The 16222-nt window shown below is 43.2% G+C and overlaps 1 protein-coding gene across 2 annotated transcripts in view; it reads left to right on the forward strand.

Annotated features, from left to right (window-relative positions):
- Window positions 1–16222, forward strand: part of lrfn1 (leucine rich repeat and fibronectin type III domain containing 1) — a 105932-nt gene that overhangs the window by 57780 nt on the left and 31930 nt on the right. For both annotated transcript variants that reach the window (XM_084019639.1, XM_084019638.1), the window contains exon 2: window positions 4270–4323. The gene's annotated coding sequence lies outside the window, so the exon portion shown is untranslated. The remainder of the gene's footprint in view (window positions 1–4269; window positions 4324–16222) is intronic.

The following is a 16222-nucleotide window of genomic DNA, read 5'->3' on the forward strand; positions in this document are numbered from 1 at the left end:
ATACAGTGTATATATATATATATATATATATACTGTATATATAAATCATTAAAAAAACAAGTAATTTATACATTGCACCTTGGGCTCTGAAATATTATATTGGACAGCCAAAACATGAATTTATTGATAAAAATAACAGGCATGTTAATTGATAATGAAATAATGATGAGCCCTATATATTTTTAATTATAGCAGTTGTGCTTTTAACGCTCCACATGCAGATATGGCTGGAGGCCGTATGTGAGCCTCGTGACATTTGATCATTAAAGGATATTTATTTATTGATTGATTTGTGTGTAAATGCAACCTTTTCCCTTCTCTGCCCAAATCACACATCCCACCACCCGAGTGTTTAATGAGAAAACAACAATGGCTGAGGAGAGAATGATGCGGGGGAGTATGATGAATAGATGGAAGGGCAGCTAGCATGCAGCCCGTATGTAAGACCAACAGAACAGCTCCGGGAGGATCTGCCGTCAACGTTGGGATTTTCATTCAGTTCCTCGGTGTTCGGAGGAAGATGAGCGTAAGACGGACGTCTCGCTGAAGTGCAACATGCGTGAAATTGTACTTCTCACATGGCCGTCGTAGGTCAGCGGGAACGCCGAGGCCATTTTGTTTCAAAGGGATTTAGGTTGTATTAGAAAGTTAAACAAAAATACCGGCACTGAATGGACACCAGGCAGGTTGTAGATGAAGATACGTGTTTTTAAGGGAGCTCTTATTGTAAAAACGATGAAGAGGAAGAAAGAAAAAGGAAGGAATGAAGAAGGAGGAAGAAGAAGAAGGATGAAGGAAGAAGAAGGACGGAGGAAGAAGAAGGAAGGAGAAAGAACAAGAAGGATGACGGAAGAAGAAGAAGGATGGAGGAAGAAGAAGGAAGAAGAAGGAAGGAGGAAGAAGAAGAAGGATGGAGGAAGAAGGAAGGAGGAAGAAGAAGAAGGATGGAGGAAGAAGAAGAAGGATGAAGGAAGAAGGAAGGAGGAAGAAGAAGAAGGAAGGAGGAAGAAGAAGGAAGGAGGAAGAAGAAGAAGGATGAGGAAGAAGAAGAAGGATGGAGGAAGAAGAAGGAAGGAGGAAGAAGAAGAGGAAGGAGGAAGAACAAGAAGGAAGGAGGAAGAAGAAGGATGGAGGAAGAACAAGAAGGAAGGAGGAAGAACAAGAAGGAAGGAGGAAGAAGGATGGAGGAAGAACAAGAAGGATGGAGGAAGAAGGATGGAGGAAGAAGAAGGATGGAGGAAGAACAAGAAGGAAGGAGGAAGAAGAAGGATGGAGGAAGAAGAAGGATGGAGGAAGAAGAAGGATGGAGGAAGAACAAGAAGGATGGAGGAAGAAGAAGGATGGAGGAAGAACAAGAAGGATGGAGGAAGAACAAGAAGGATGGAGGAAGAAGAAGGATGGAGGAAGAACAAGAAGGATGGAGGAAGAACAAGAAGGATGGAGGAAGAAGAAGGAAAGAGGAAGGAGGAAGAAGAAGAAGAAGGAGGAAGGAGGAAGAACAAGAAGGAAGGAGGAAGAACAAGAAGGATGGAGGAAGAAGAAGGAAAGAGGAAGAAGGAAGGAGGAAGAAGAAGAAGGATGGAGGAAGAAGAAGAAGGAAGAAGAAGGAAGGAGGAAGAACAAGAAGGAAGGAGGAAGAACAAGAAGGATGGAGGAAGAAGGAAAGAGGAAGAAGGAAGGAGGAAGAAGAAGAAGGATGGAGGAAGAAGAAGAAGGAAGAAGAAGGAAGGAGGAAGAACAAGAAGGAAGGAGGAAGAACAAGAAGGATGGAGGAAGAAGGAAAGAGGAAGAAGGAAGGAGGAAGAAGAAGAAGGATGGAGGAAGATGAAGAAGGATGGAAGAAGAAGAAGGAAGGAGGAAGAAGGAGGAAGAAGAAGAAGAAGGATGTAGGAAGAAGAAGGATGGAGGAAGAAGAAGGAAGGAGGAAGAAGAAGAAGGATGAGGAAGAAGAAGAAGGATGGAGGAAGAAGAAGGAAGGAGGAAGAAGGAGGAAGAAGAAGAAGGATGAGGAGGAAGAAGAAGGATGGAGGAAGAAGGATGAGGAGGAAGAAGAAGGATGGAGGAAGAAGAAGGATGGAGGAGGAAGAAGAAGTATGGAGGAAGAAGAAGAAGGATGGAGGAGGAAGAAGAAGGATGGAGGAGGAAGAAGAAGTATGGAGGAAGAAGAAGAAGGATGGAGGAAGAAGAAGAAGGATGGAGGAGGAAGAAGAAGGACGGAAGGAATAAGAAAGTAAGGAAAGAAGAAGGAACGAAGACGAAGGAAGTAAGAAGAGAAGGAAAGAAATGAGATCTCTCTTGGGTGTAATGGATGAGTTAGTAAACGACCTTGAAGGTCCCTCTGAATGTCAGAGCCTCGTTCACTGAGCAGTGAGGGTCGGCTTGCTAAATATGTCTTGCTTGGAAAAACACACTGATGTTTTTTTGGCTGGAGTTCATACAAAATCATAAATAAAAGAAGCGTTGAGATCCTAATCAAGATCGTTGCTTCGGCAATTAAATGTGACAGAAGAGAAGCGGAGCTGCTCCGCTGCGGTTGTCGTACATGAAAAAACACAATAAAGGTGGAAAGTGGTCCTTTTTCTTCATTTACAAAAGCTCCAATTAGCTGCGATCGCTCCGTGTGTCCTTTAGTCGCTCACTTGGGCGAGAGCCAACAAACTATATACAGTTTCACATCCAGATCCAAGGAAAGAAACCCGAGGTACGCTTCATGTTGACTCGCCGTGCACGAAGGCTTTTAAAAGTTGCACCAGATGTTCATGTATTCATGTGCAGTATATATATATATATATATATATATATATATATATATATATATTTCTGTGTGACTTCTGAGGTCGGCGTTTTTTTTTAATGCCTTTTCCAGAAGTCAATACTCCAGAGAGTAAACGTGTGAGGAAACGGATTAAAGCGTGTGTTCATCTGGTCTGACCGGAGCTGCAAATCAATAGCATGTCTGACTAATGTCCTGCTCTTTACTGGATCTGGAAAAAAAGAACAGGTTTTTACGTTCCTGCATCGCCGTTCTACGACCTCTTTGTAATATTACAAGTCAAACAAGCACGGAAGCTAAACTGATATGAAGAGTTCTTCTTCCTTTCTAGCTCCAGCACCCGTTATCACCGTTACATTCAATTTGATCGGGTTGAATTTCTGTTTTAAGCCTCCGAATGCAGAATCAAAAATACTAAAGGAGGAATTTGAATTCACGCTATAAATATTACAAAAATGCTGGATTTGGCGTATGCCTAGAGACAACACACACATTCACTCAGGGACACACGATAAGAACGTGGATTGGGTATTTTTTCTTTCAAGTGTACTAATTACTTTACATAATAATATTTAACATGCAATATATAAAATACTGGCCGGCTGCAGCATTAATATACATCTGAAGAGGCCAATTTCCATAAAAAGCACTTTTTCTTTTGATACTTTAAACACATTTTTAAACAAACTGGATACAAATACAACAAATTCTATACTTTTTAATTATATTTATTTATATTTAAGGACACGGACCTTTGATCCCGTTTCCAAAAAAACCCCTTGTGGCGGTAAACGGTAATACTTCTCGGTCGGTATGTTTGGCGTGGAGCTGCAGAATCAATGCAGCTAATTAAACGTGGTGCGGCGGCGTGAGTTCCATCTCCATCTGGTCACCGTGGCGACGGCTGGAGTATCGGACTGCATTTAAACCTGAAAGCATCTCACAGTCACTTACTGGGTGATACGTCTCTGTCACACTTGGCTTTATTAAACATGGTATTTTAAAATGGGTTTCTGGATCACAATGTAATAATGGGCTGTAGAATAATGACACAAGGAGCCATTACTTACTTTGCAGCACAAAGGAGGAGCGCCGGAACCTCGATGGTCATTCATTTGTTGCATTTGAAACAAGCAAGCCCATCAGATAATGGAAATGCTGCAGTGTGCAACCCAAGGTTAATTATCATGCAAGCAAAAGACAAATATTAGTCACGGGTATAAAGCAGAAAATCCTTTTTTAAAAGGAGGAGGCTCATAAAAAAAAAACATATTTCTGCTTCAATTCCTCCCGTTTGAAGTTCCCTCCGGCATCGAGGCTCTGGGCAGAGAATGATTGTTCCACCACTTCAGAAATATCAAATCATTTCTATTGAGTCTGGGCTGAAATCAAATGTTGAGCCTTCTTTTTAATGACACTATTACAACGGGTGCTGTATGGCCTCCGATGTGTTGGTGCTTACACATGAAGGTGTGACCGTTTCTTTCTCTCTGCAGGCGGCGTGGAAGTGAACCCGGCGACCAGCGGCCCAAACCACACACAATACTCCGGTGAGTTCTTTAATTCATCATAAAAACCCTTCTTTGCATTCACATAATCTACTTGCACACATTAACTGTGAGAGGGACGAGATGGGGAACTCTGGGTCCATCCGTCACTCGCTGGCGAGTTCGCAAAGAAGGCATCGAAGCCGCCGTTCCCATAGCGACGAGGCTATGGGAACGGCTAGGAGTTTCAACAAACACATATTGAGGATTTAACATCCCAGAGTGTCGGTTTGGGATAAATAAGGATAATAATAATAGTAATAATACAATATCTGTTTTTATCAGGCTGATTTAATGAATCCAGGATGCAAAAATACATTTATTTAATGTATTTATCTTACATTTGAATGGTTAATGATCATCTTATCTAAGATTGTTTTTTGTTCAATTTGCTGATGCAAAAACAAAACGTAAAGTATTCTTTGCTTTAAGCTTTTAAGTATCAGGATAATATCGTGAATTGCAATTATCTTGGCCATAGTCGTGATATGACCTGTTATTCCCCAGCTGTACCCGAGCATTGCTATGAATGCAGACGTGTGACTTCAACAGTTGTTTGCACCAAATGTTTGCATCTTACCTCATTTAAACGTGATATTTGCTTGGCATCACGGTTCTACAGAGCTCGTCACCGTTCTCACACTCGCTTTCTTTTCCTCGTCCAGATGCAGAATCCTTGGTAAATGGCCTCATTTACACATTTATACTTTACAGTAATGACTGACATTCACCCACACATTCACACACCGACGGCGGAGTCAACCACGCAGGGCGACAGCCAGCTCGTCAGGAGCAATTAGGGTGAGGTGTCTTGCTCAGGGACACCAGGCGCTAGGAGGAGCCGGGGATCGAACCGGCAATCTTGCGGTTGCCAGCCAACCCGCTCTACCTCCTGAGCTAAACGGAGCTAAAAGCCCTTGGCCTTGGCGTTTTTATTCAGCGGGGTCCGTACGTCTGACTCATCATGCATGTTCTCCCACATTTCTTTGCCCGTTTTCCGTTTTCCTCCCACACAGTCGGCATCTGGTTTCTTTCCTCCCCTCTCTGTCACATGCAGATTTACCCGCATGTTCCCATGCAGAGGGGGAGAGAGAGAGGGCGAGGGAGCTTCCGGAGAGTGACACCGTTAGCTATCCTCCTCTCACATAGGCAGGGTTGGGCTGGCGCCACGGCTGTTTGCCTCGTAGCCTGCGCAATGGGAGTTGGCTCCATTATCAGAGCTGCTGCCTCGCTCCCCTGCAGCAAACCCAGCATCCTTTGCTCCTGCAGATTTCATTTCTTATCTCAATAGGGGGAAAACAGCCTCTCTGATGAACGGGCAGAAGGCACCCTGGGCTGCTGCGAACACGGCTTGAGAATACATACAATAGATGGTTTGATGAACTTATGAAGGGGGCATAGCATTGATATTCCTCACAGGAATTCATGGCTGGCAAATTTTGCTTTACACCATAAATAATTATTCAGGGAAGGGAAGCTCATTAATCCAGTGGTGATGCAGTTATTTATGGAGCCACCATCAAGGACACATCCAGCGCTGCTTGTATTCTTCCAGGCTTAAATGTGCTCTTCACATCCAAGGTCTCCATGTTTGCAGACTCTCAGATGCTGAATGAAGCCGGTCACATGGGGGCTGCTTCTTCTTGGATGTCGGAGGAGAGCTTGAATGGTCTTAATGACGTCTTTGTGCTCGCCGCTGGGCTAATAAACATCATGTGAAGCGTCTACCGCCGCGATGGCGACTAATACGCACGTTATCATGCCAGCAACAAAGAAGTTACGCAACATGGAATGCGTCGGTGAAATGGGCCTTCTCGTGTCTGACAGTAATCACCAGGTCGGGCTGCACTTACCGATAGCACTATCTCATCTGCCGTCTAACGAGTCCGGAGTCATTTATTGCAATCATTAAAGTTCTGAGAGCTTCTCTGCTGCTTTAAGATGTTCCTTTAAACATCCTTTTTCTGCAAAGCACTTTAAGCTCAAACTATTTTTTTATAGTGTAATTATGATAAATGTTACATGAATGTGTGCTCGTGCAAAAAGGGGAAATGATAATCCCACGCTGGCTCCGACATATCAAAGCAACGTATGAGACGTGGCCACACACCAGGCATGGCTGCTAAACGCTGCACATATCGATTCCGCTCCTTCTCAGATGGGTTTACATAACGTGGCACCGTGAGAGGACATCGATTTTCCTTTTTGGCTTTGAACTGACAATCCTGCAGGATGCTTTTCTGCACAAGGGGAGTGTCCGGCTTCAGCCGAGCAGAAAGCCTCTCCAGTCATTTAGAGATTGGGTAGAAATGGAAAGTTAATAATCCAGAGCACGAGCAATAACACAAACCTTATTTTTCAAAGAGGGTGTCAAGCTTTTATGTATTTTCATCTTAATATTCTTAAAATAAATTGCATTAGAATGATATCATTCTTTTCTTGATGTGCACAGCAGAAACATAACAATAAGCACGTAAATAAATAATCGTGTAATTAAATTAGTGATACCGTTAAAATGCTTATTCAACAGTTCTCCTCCCCTTAAAGTTTGGTGAAGCATAACCTCAGGTTATAAAAACTACACATAGTTTCATATGCAGAATTAAATAAACACCACAATATTTATGAATAAGAATGAACCAGCCCCGAAGCAAGGTGTTTTATAAATTATGGATTATAAGCAGCAATGCAGAGGATCCATACAAGTATGGAGTATCACTTTCTAACTCTTCTGCATGTTAAACTCCTGTTATCATCCGAAGGAAGAACCAGCTGACACGCGTTCTAATATCTTGTGAAATTGGATTATCCATTTGTCTCCACGGGAACAGCGTTCAGCACGTGGGAACCATCAGCACGCCAAAGTACAGTTTTTTGACAAATTTTTGAAATTAGACACTCTTCATGCAAATAGCTGTTTTGATGTCTTTTGTTGGCATCTGCTGCTTTTCTCAGGGCGCTATAATTAAACAGGGGGAGGCCCGGCCGTCTGCTGGAACACGCCTTGTCACAGCAATATGAGCTTGAACAACAGCTAGATATCAACACACACACACACACAATAGGAAGGCGTCTCAGACACCGGAGGAGTTTTGAATTAATCTTCATTACTGCAGTGGCATCGGTGTGAAAGTGCACCAAAAAAAAAAATGTGGAGCTGCTGAGGAAAAAACTTCTGAGCAGCGTCACGCCGCATTTTAGTATTCATCACATGAATATCATCGTACAACCGCCTGGAAAAAGACACATGACTCGTTAAGCTATACGGCTGGGAAAACGTGTCGAACTGCTTTGATCTCAGCTGCTGATAATGGCTTCAGTCGTGACATCGCCAATTATAGATACGCCGGAAAAAACGATGTTGAGTTCAGTTTAGTGGCGTTAAAGGCATTAAAGCAGCGTCTGCAGACGGGTTGAGTCACAACATAACCTTTTTTGAAATTGCATGAAAAAAAGACCCACACCATACTTTTTATTTACCCTCCACGTGTCAGAGCACACCCCCGACCCGACGACATCATCAGTGTGACTCTCATACGTCGGCGTTAAGGACCCCTCTGTCAGAGTTTGCAGTCCGCCTTAAGAAGGGCAGAAAAACGATCTTCTTCATGAACATCACATCATGATGGAGAGGTGGAGCAAACAGTCGCTGCCCACATGTGCAGCGCAGCAAGACTCACCATCTCACACAGCAGCAGATTGCTCTCTGATCCCAAAGACAAGCTGCAAATGGGATGTAATCCTGTTGGATCTTTGTTAAACGCTACAGCGATATGCAGATCTCTCTCTCCTCAATTTTAAAGTCATAGAAAAAGTGGAAACTGTGTTTCCATGAAAGATCAAAAGAATATGCTAATTTCACATCACTTCATTCTGTCTGCATATACAGTATGTATTGTTTGTAGCGTATTTATAGGCTATACATTTACATTTTTAACAGTCTATATTGTCAGAGGAGCCGCCTGTTTGTCATGACGTGAGTTGTGTTACTTGAGAGCTGTTTTTCCTCACGTTTACACTGACGGAGGTGTCTCTAAAATTAGTAACCTCGCTGACTTCATGTTGGCCCTGGAGTGATGACATGCACTGGCTTATTGTGCTCACACTGTTAGCATCAGCCAGAGGTGCTTGGTGAGCCGTCTTCACTGTGAAAATCAGCTGCTTCTCCACAGCTGGATGAACCCAAAATAACCTACGCTGTTGTGATTGAACTGCAGTAAACAGATGAAAAGGTTAGGTCTGTCTCCAAGACCACAAGATAACTACTGTTAAAACGCTGGTTTTCTGAATGGAGTCTGGTTGATGGTGCTAGGCTACGCTAACATTGTAGCTGCTCCATCAACACTCCAAATAAGGTCATCTAGACATAAATACAGCAGAGACCTTGTTGTTTGGACCACAGACAGTCTCTGGTTCCTCCACATAGTCTGGTCTGGTCTCTGGACTAATGTGAGCTACTATCTAGACCTCTGGGGGACCACAGACAGTCTCTGGTTCCTCCACATGGTCTGGTCTGGTCTCTGGACTAATGTGGTCTACTATCTAGACCTCTGGGGGACCACAGACAGTCTCTGGTTCCTCCACATTGTCTGGTCTGGTCTCTGGACTCATGTGAGCTACTATCTAGACCTCTGGGGGACCACAGACAGTCTCTGGTTCCTCCACATAGTCTGGTCTGGTCTCTGGACTCATGTGAGTTCTAACCAGCACCTTTTCCATAAAGGTTACATATATTTCCTTCAACCCTAAAATGGAAAATGCTGTAGATTTCCAGGACAATTCACACACACTTCAGTCAAAAAGTCAAAAATGTAAATAACTTACACCAAAAGTAATCTGGTAACATCAGCGGTTCAGCAGGTTAATTAAAGCTCTTTCCAACTCAAACCTTATTGAGCAAATGTTATCTCCTTAACATTAATCCTTCCAGATAAGCACGTTTGTGTTTATTTTGACCACAGAATTGTGAGGAAGGCATCTCTAAACCCCCCAAATCAAATTAAACTGGTGGTTGAGGGTCGCTGCCGGAGGTTGTTGCTCCCACAATTCAATGTAATTAAAAATACGAGACAGAAAATCTACACGGAGTATTTCTTCATATTAACACGGTATAATGGCCCATATTATATTCACAGAGACTACATCCATATTTTATTAAATACTTATTAGGCTCATATCACATATATATTAATACTATTCCACTGCTTTTTTAATAAACATAGCTATTAAGGAATAGTAATTAGCAGTGCTGAGTAAGTGTTTCTACAAGGTTCGGGATGCGGTCGCTTAAATGCCAACTAATTAGCAAATCAATTACAGGCATGTTCACTCTTTCTGCTGACCTTTTACCGTTTCCTGTTTCTGTTGAAACGTATTGCATTTGTATATTTGTCACATAAGTTACTATGTGTCGGGGCGGGGAAAGACCAAGGCAGAACAAAGAAAAAGTTAGTTAAACATCACAAAGTATTACGAGAGCGTCGTCGTCTTCCTGACTGACAGGAGTCACAATAATGATACTCGTTGTTTGCATCGCTGCCGTCAACAGCTGTTCCATCTCTTTACTGTCCAACCAATGAGCTCGCAGCGATTCACATGGGAGGAACTAGAAGACGCTGCTCCGGAGAGGAAGGTGTGGTCACACAAAGCTTACACACTTCTTCACTTCTATTCTTTAAATTGTTTTTTTTTGGTTGGAGTCACAGGAGAGGAAACAATAAATGTGTTTGTTGCTTTTTGAGAGAAACAAGGCAGAGAGTTTCTCAGTATGACGTCTGACAAAACTCCCGCTGTGAGTTCAGACGTTTCGGGGAGACCCGGCGTCCCTGGAGACCGACGTAGTGGGACGTCCCAGGATGCAGCAGGAAGACGATGTTTACCCGACTTAAGAGCAGATTCCTTCTCTCTGATCCGCCTGCGAGAAATCTTCTTGTAAACATCATGAAACGGCTCAGGAAGCACGTCGATTACGCCTGCGTGTCAGCGGTTTGATGGATCAAATAAAGCCTAAATTTAGAACGTGTGAAAATGTGCAAAACATGACGCGGGCGAGGAATTCATAACAGGCATGGCGTCCTCCCTTTGTTTGAGATAAACCTCCCCCCTGATTATGCAGCACAACCCAGAAGAGCCATAAATTATTCAGGTAGCTCCCCAACGGCCGCCCATTTACAGCCGCCCGCCGGCATCTGACTGGACGTATTCTAGTCCTCTGTCATCCAACTGTTTTTTTAAAATGGCAGCAAAATACATGTGACCTCTGGAGTAGGGCTCTGTTTTCACTCTTAATGCTTAATTTATTCATTACACTCCCGCCTGCGTCGCAACCCCCCCCCATCCCCCTAATCGTAAATATTGCAGAATATCTAAATAAATATGAAGGAGAAGCAGCACGGAGGATTATTACAGCTATATGTAAATAATGTGTAACACGGCTCCTCACCGCGGTGCAAGGAATAAACAGAAATAACCAAATGCAGTGGTCGTAGATAATAAGACATTTGCTGTATTGAAGGACATCTCCACTCCTTCATTTAGCCGATGTGCCAGGAAGGTCGAATGGCCTCTCTCTCTTTGACGCAGGATTGTAATGCTCACATCCTCGCAGCGAGCTGTCCGTCCCGTTTGAGGCCTCACTCAGTTGTTTTCAGATATATGAACGTGACATTGAAAAATGGCGTGTGACGGTAAATCCAGCAGGATGTCAGGTCGTTACGCTCACACCACGCTATGCATTCAGCTACAATCCTTTCACAGTCATATTTATATTCAGTAACAGTAGTGTTTGATATCTGTGGCTGGAAATAGTCCTCACATGCACGTGTGACGGTTCACCGGGGAAACAATGCAAGAAATCCAGCAGGCTGTTGTTTATCCTGGAAGAGCGTCAGCATCCGTCACTCAAAGTGACGTCTGTTTACGTTGTGGTGACAGCGGCCGTCGTAATCATGACGGAGTTCGCAGGAGGAAGTACGCCGAGTCGTCGTGGAGGTGGGTTCATGGGAGGACAGAACATCGGTCTTTGAGGGGGACGGCTGTTCAGTTCCAGTTTCCATAACATTAATCACATTTTTATCAGTTATTATTATTCTTCCCCAAACCTCCATTTCTGAAAACTAAACCAAACAAATTAAACCTACATTCTCTCTGCTGGCCACCAGGGGGCGACTCCTCTCTGGTTGTATAGAAGTCTATGAGAAAATGGTCCTACTTCTCTCTGCTGGCCACCAGGGGGCGACTCCTCTCTGGTTGTATAGAAGTCTATGAGAAAATGGTCCTACTTCTCTCTGCTGGCCACCAGGGGGCGACTCCTCTCTGGTTGTATAGAAGTCTATGAGAAAATGGTCCTACTTCTCTCTTGATGTATTATCTCAGTAAACATTGTAAACATGAGTTTATGGTCTCAATCGCTAGTTTCAAGTCTTCTTCAATCCAGCATGATGTTCATTTAGTACATGATGGTCCATTTAGAGTCCACCAGACCAGAAAGCAGGGGATGCTTTAGGGGGCGGGGCTTACCTGCTGATTGACAGGTCGCTACCGATGCTAGTTAGCTACTAAGATGACTTTAACACTTAGCTGTTAAGTTGACCTTGAATCATGAAGCTAACTTTGTTAGCAGCTTCAACACCAGAATCCAGATTGAGCGAGATGTTCGTCAGATCCACCCGTCGCTCCTCCACAGTCCAAATATGGTCACTTTCTTCACTGGATGCAAAATATCCAAAAAGCCGAACTGGAGGCTTCAAACCGTGACGACGTCCTCTTCTTTAACACGGTCGGTGTGTTTCCCCTCCTCGACAGCCGCCTGGCAGCCGAATGTCTGCAGCTCTTTATTGTGACGGAGCCACGGGTCAGGCGCTGCGTTTGTCATCGCCGTTGCCGTTGACGGCCATCATTCATCAGAAGTGCGTCTTCAACATGAGTCGACGGTCATTCCAGCAGTTTGTGACAGCAGATCACTTTTAAATATTGCAGCGGAGTAACGGAACGACTTCTTCTGCTGCTGCTGCTGCTGCGTGCAGTATGAAAAATGATGGGAGAAAAAAAATCCAATTATTGACCAACTCACTAACAGCACTTGCTGTTACCGTGGAAACCACAGGTGTCACAAGATCAACCAGGAGCGAAACCAGGAAGGTTACAACTTTAACATAAAAACACTTCTTCAAGGCTGCAAGGCTTTTAAAAAAAAGGTTATAAGGTGCCAGATATGAAAGGTCTTTTTGAATACTGAGTTGTCTTCACTTGAATTCACCCGTTTTTTTTTATGATCAGAAATGCAACTAGAACTACTTTCCGACTATAAACCTAATTGTTTGGCAGTGATGGTAATTTCAGCGTTCACGTATTCTGTTCAAAGGCGAGCTGGACGATAGTTTTTAAATGTCGGCCGTCAATTTAATCATTCTGCCAGCGTTCCATCGAGGAACTCACAGGCACAAATTGAGGTCAAGTCCACTCACTTCTAAGAGAGACGCTGCCCAAATAAAAGGATCAATAACTCATCCAATCTCCGTCCCACTGTGAAATTATTTCTCTGGAATCTTTATTGTTTGAGAAACGCCTCTCCGTGTGAAGATGTGAGCAGGACGACACAGAAACGAGTCTCTGAAGGACTGTTATTGGAGTGAAGTCTATATATTAATCAGTGTTGTCTCTCCTAACTAAAATATTTGTCTCCAGAACTCGACTCGTGTCATGATTGCAGTTTCTCTGTCAGTTGATTATTAGTCACGCGTCGCCGCCCGTACCCGGATGCTGCCGCCGCCGTGCAGCCGGCTGCTTACGGAGCAGAACCGGGTTTCAGCGTCGGGGTGGAGCTGTGATTAAATTCCCAGCCTGCACTTGTTCCCCAGCGTCCTCTCCCTTTTGGCAAATAAATTGGAGCGAGCTGACCTTTCATCAGATATGCGGCAGCGAAAACTTGCAGCGTCGAGGCTTTGAGAAGCAGACATGTTAGCTTCAATTAATCAAGCGAGCGGCATTACAGCAGGTGACACGCGCCCGCCGCTTGACTGGGCCGTCCACATGTTTTACTCATCATCACTCTGAGGCATTACAGTCTGACTTCTTCCTCCCAGCGGACGGGTTTGATCGCTCCGTCTCAGTCGCTCACTGTCTGAAATACTCCATGTCTTCTCTGCTGGCGTTTAGCAGGAAACAACCGGATCCAAACCATAAAGAGGACTCAAATCATTTTTGGAATCCGCTTTTCAAAGTTCTCCATCCCTGATAAAACATTTTTTAAATAGAAAAAGAAAAATACTTGATGTTTTGGTTGGCAAACTGGAAACTCACTCGATCTCTTTTTGCTCCTGAATAGTTTTGACTTTGCCAACTTGGATGCCCGGAGGAAGAACATCCGTTCTGTGCAGCTGAAGGTTTTTGGCTTAAACGTAAGCGAGTCTGATTCGGGGGCCAAACGTCTGTTTTATATGCAGGAAATCTCATTAACTTTGCTTTTAACGTTTTCCTTTTTAAAGTTGAAAAAAAAAAGCTCAGACTTAACTGGAGCTTTAATGACGGCAAGGTGAGACATAATGAAGTAATGCACTTGTGCAGAAATGTGAATTCTATTCATTGAGTTGTCAACAGTTTTCATGAGAAATCATTGAAATCAGGAAGCTGCTTTTCTCTGTCATGAATATCTTTGGGTTTGAGATGTTTTGAGTGTTTTGGGGGTTTGACGTTGGTTTGAGGAATGGAATGTTGTGTGTATTTTTCATTTAATATAATAAAATAATAATAAATAAATAATCAATTAGTGGTAGAAATAATGGATGGGTTAATTGCTGATACAAAGACCACCGCACTGAAGCATAAATGATAAATATACTGCTTTTATGTAGAACCTGCATGACAGAGTGCTTTACAATGTTCATCTCTTTTCACCTTTTCACACACATTCACACTTCAACAGCTGTAATACAACATAATTTATGCACAAAAAAATCATTAAGGCGATCAATATCTGTCACTAAAGTAGTCGGGAAGAGTCGATAAATGTGATTAGGCAAAAATTAAATAGGCAGGAATGAACTAGAAGCTAATTATATACAGTATGCATATCTGAAAAACTGATTTTGAGACGTATTTAAAAAAAACAGCCTAACTTTCATAGTCAGGGAGCCTTTAGGAGAAAGAACGAAATGACCACATAATCACCAAATTATGGGTAAAACGATGCTGGCTGACGCGACTTCAGATCCCCAACGTGATGAAACTGAGGTGAAATAAAAGCATCAATAACTATCTGGAGGTCAGAGGAGACGAAGTGCAATCAGAGCCTCCACCGGAGGAAGAGGAGCCGAACGACGGAGCCGAACGACGGAGCACCTCCGACATCTTAGGACAAGATTTGAGTTTAAAAAACCCGTCAGATTCTGATGCACAGAGCGAAGAGGTTGTTTTATTTGATGAATGTATCACTTTATATCTGAAAGTTAAGGAGCATCTGCTGAATATCTTTAATTTTAACACCTTATCAAGGACTATAAAGGCTGGGAGTAGATTTACATTTACATTTAGGACATTTAGCAGATGCTTTTGTCCAAAGCGACTCACAATAAGTACATTTGTCAAAAGAAAGAAACCACAACATATCATTGCTGATAAAGTAAGAGCTAAAATAACGGGAGTAGTGACTGTTTGCTGGGGGAATAGACATCCTGGAGTATTCAGTGTGATTGACCTTAAAAACAGGAAGTCAGGGGTTGGAGGCAATTCACCGTAATTAATGTGTAGTTCTTGAACAGGTTAAACCCTTTTCCAACGGTTATTGAACATTTGGTAACAACGTCAGAACTTTTTTAATAATCGATTAAAAGCTCTTTTGTTGATAAAGAGTTATTCAATCAAAGAAGCAGCGACGGATCAATCGGTGGGAAACGACCTGCATGAAACGCGGCCGAGGTGATGCAGGAAGGAAAAAATGATCTATCAGCACGTTCTGGTCTGGACCGTTTGAAGGGCGGTTACTGTGACATCAACATTTTCCCGCCTTTCAAGCAGGATGACCCGGTCTGCCCCGGCGAACGCCTCGCCGACATCAAACGGGGTTCAAACGGAGTAATCGCCACACAAACGGGGACGAGGGCAGCTCGAGGAAAAACGCTTTAAAACCCGATGTAAACTTCTCACCGCATTAACGCTCATAGAAGGAGGCGGATTGAGTGGCTGCTTTTTACTAGAACCTTGTTAGAATAAAAAAATATGATTAAATACCGATCGATTGTAGCACATCGGGATTGAGAAGAGCTCCGGAGTGACAGATATTCAAGAAAGACATAATTCCTCATCGCACTCTGAAATCTCCCAAGGCCCTGACACACAGCGATTGACATTTTCAAACTCTAAGCTCTGGATATTATTCATGGAAATGCTGAGCATATTTGAAGAGGTCTATTTTAACATTTTATTGAGTCCCAGCATCTCACCAGAGGTGACTTGTTCCACCCCACGTAGCTCCATATCCATTATAGATGGCAGGCTCAGGGAAGCCAGCAGTATACATATGTTTACAACCGTCAAATGCACCGAGGATTCCTGGAAAGAAATATCCGTGTGAGCTGGATGGATCCCCGAGACCTTTTCCCAACATTATCTCACAAGTATATCAATAATATATACAGATGTAAGTGTGCCCGAGTGCACCGAATCAAAAACATTTTTATTTCAAATGAAACGGCAAACGGAGAGTTACCATCTTGGGAGTTTTTGCAACCAGTGAAGGAAGTGACCATATTTGGACTGTGGAGGAGCGACGGGTGGATCTGATCAACATCAGAAGCACCCTTACTGGATCTGGATCCATGTGGATTCTGGTGTGAAGCTGCTAACAAAGTTAGCTTCATAATTCAAGGTTCAACTTTGTTAAAGTCATCTTAGTAGCTAACTAGCA

This window comes from Eutrigla gurnardus, assembly GCF_963514095.1.
Source record: "Eutrigla gurnardus genome assembly, chromosome: 10".
Lineage (NCBI taxonomy): Eukaryota > Metazoa > Chordata > Actinopteri > Perciformes > Triglidae > Eutrigla > Eutrigla gurnardus.